The sequence below is a fragment of the Oryzias latipes genome, chromosome 8 (genome assembly GCF_002234675.1).
Source record: "Oryzias latipes chromosome 8, ASM223467v1".
NCBI lineage: Eukaryota > Metazoa > Chordata > Actinopteri > Beloniformes > Adrianichthyidae > Oryzias > Oryzias latipes.
In genome coordinates, this window is record NC_019866.2 from 26,193,426 (window position 1) to 26,195,775 (window position 2,350).

Sequence of the window (2,350 nt, forward strand, 5' to 3'; positions counted from 1 at the left end):
AAGTTTGCAAAGACATGCATGGACAATACAGCAGGTATGCAGTGGAATGAACTTTGTTACATGAAGATAAAATGATGGACATCCATCTCCGTCTGTGATGTTTAATTGAACCCATGTTATAAAAAATGGTTTTATGTGGCTGTTTTAGTGTATCAGACATCCTCGTCGCACTTGAAAATAGGGTGGATGCTTCCATGACATTTAACATCTCGGTAACGAGGGAAAACCTGTTTCAAAGGGGGATGAAGCAGTGGATGGTCTTGGGCCCTCTTATTTAAATGATATTATTTTAAAATACGAACCCTCGCGGACCCTGAGGTCCTCTGGCACTGGCCTCTTAGTTGTCCCTAAGGTAAGGACAGGGCCGGCCCTGGTCTTCTGGGGGCCCTAAGCGAAATTTAATTTGTGGGCCCTCTAACTGGTCAGCAGCACCAAAATACGCAACTGTTGTTGTAATATAAATGAGATATCTCTATTAATACATTTGTGAATTATGGTTGCTGCCAAATAATTGAATACAGTATATTGCCTGGATGTTGGATGCACATTAAGTGGTGCCAAACAAATTTTAAATGCAAAGAAAAAAAATCAATGAAAAATGTATATAGATATATAGATATATATTTTTTAATGTATTATTAGGCAGTCAACAAATGACATTCACAAAACTCCAACTTATTAAAAACAGCAACTTAATAGCAAATCAAATGACAATAAAACAATACAACATAAAGAAAACAACAGCTCAATGAGGGGGAGTTTGGAAAGTCAGAGTCTTTCTCAGACTGAAAAGGACCTCTTTGCACCAAATCCATTCTTACTGGATCAGAGAGTGTGGTTAGACATTCAGCTGGACCAACTGGATTTGAGGTAGGTGGAATTTTGGATCCAGTCGGCTCCTCTTCCATATACGCCTCTCTTGGAGCCCCTGGAACATAAAAGACAGAACTTCAATAAAAGCAAACAGTGAAAAGTCAAACAGTCAAATGTTTCCCCTTTCAACAGTAGATGTGGTGACAGCAGTTTCTTCTGCAGCTAAAAAACAAGAATTATTATTATACAATAATCAATGATAAAGCTAATAAAATATCTTTAGCAGAATACTAATAATACTTTAGTGGCTCATTTAAAATCTGTGTGCAGGTTTTTCACAATTTCATGATCTTTTGATATATTTATGAGAGGTTTATTGTTTGATTGTATATTTGCATAAGGTCATATTTCATTAATTTAATTATGAACAGTTTGGAGCTCCATACTCTTCAGCTGCTGTTTATGAAAAAAAGGGTTTATGCAGACACTGTTTTTTTATTACTTTACATGCTTTTAAAATTACCTGAGATGAAATCTTCAGTGAAGTCAGGAACATCTTGGGATGTGGACGCTGCACCACCTCCAATACTTTTTTTTTTTTTTTTTTTTTTAACTTGTCCTGTCCAACAGCTAGGCAGACAGATGAGAGCTGAGGGCCTCTTGGGTTGGACATATTTTACTTTAACAAGAGGGGTTATTAATCTTCAGACAAACCAAAGGTATGTCTGAATAAACCCCTTTTGTAATTGAGGCCAAACTTTATTAATTTCAAACATGTCTGAAAATCTTTGGTGTTGGACCGGACGGAAAAGGAAAGAGGGGAAGAAGAGAGAGGGACGTTAGAGAGAGGGGGGGTAGGGGGTGATAATAGGAGGGGAAGGGGGATAAGACCATGAAGCAGCATAAAGCAGCAAGTTTACTGGTTGTTAATCATTATGGTAAGGTTCAAATGTAAAAAAAAACAAAAAAAAAGGGCGGAGCCTGTCCACACACACACTCAAATGTTATAAACACACCTGTTAGTTGCAAAAATGTCCACCTGTCGACATGTACACAAAACAGATAGTGTTCACACGCATACTTATGCCTTAAAACCAACTAGTGTGAAATATTTCAGTCATTCAGTCTGTTGAGCTAACACCTGTGCTCAGGTGAGTGTTTATGTTCTTCTAAAATGGATGGTGGAACGTGAAAAGAAGGAGGGAGAGTGCCCAGCCATCCCCACCTCCAATACTTTTGATGCTTTTTGAGAGCAGAAGAAACTGTCGGCTGAGACGGAACTGTGCAAAACATCATCATTATGTAGAATCAAAACTGCAAAATACAAATAAGAAATAAATGTACCTACTTATAAATAATAAAACGTGAACACTAATTTGAGAATAAGTGGAAATATAAGCCTTTTATACACTTCTTTTTGTATTATTTTGTATGTTCATAATTTTAAAATTAGTACATTTATTTTGTTTGTCATTTATAGATGAGAACCTTTATTTCCTATGTATTTGGTAGTTTTTATTCTCCATATTTCATGCCG

At 36.6% G+C, this 2,350-nt stretch overlaps 1 long non-coding RNA gene across 1 annotated transcript; it reads right to left on the reverse strand.

The window, feature by feature from the left end:
* Positions 1–659: 659 nt before the first annotated feature.
* On the reverse strand, positions 660–2,091 carry LOC111947717. Its single transcript, XR_002873611.1, has 3 exons — positions 2,039–2,091; positions 1,337–1,393; positions 660–928 (listed from the first exon to the last, which is right to left on the reverse strand). It is a non-coding gene; the product is annotated as an uncharacterized LOC111947717 (long non-coding RNA).
* Between the last annotated feature and the right edge of the window lie 259 nt (positions 2,092–2,350).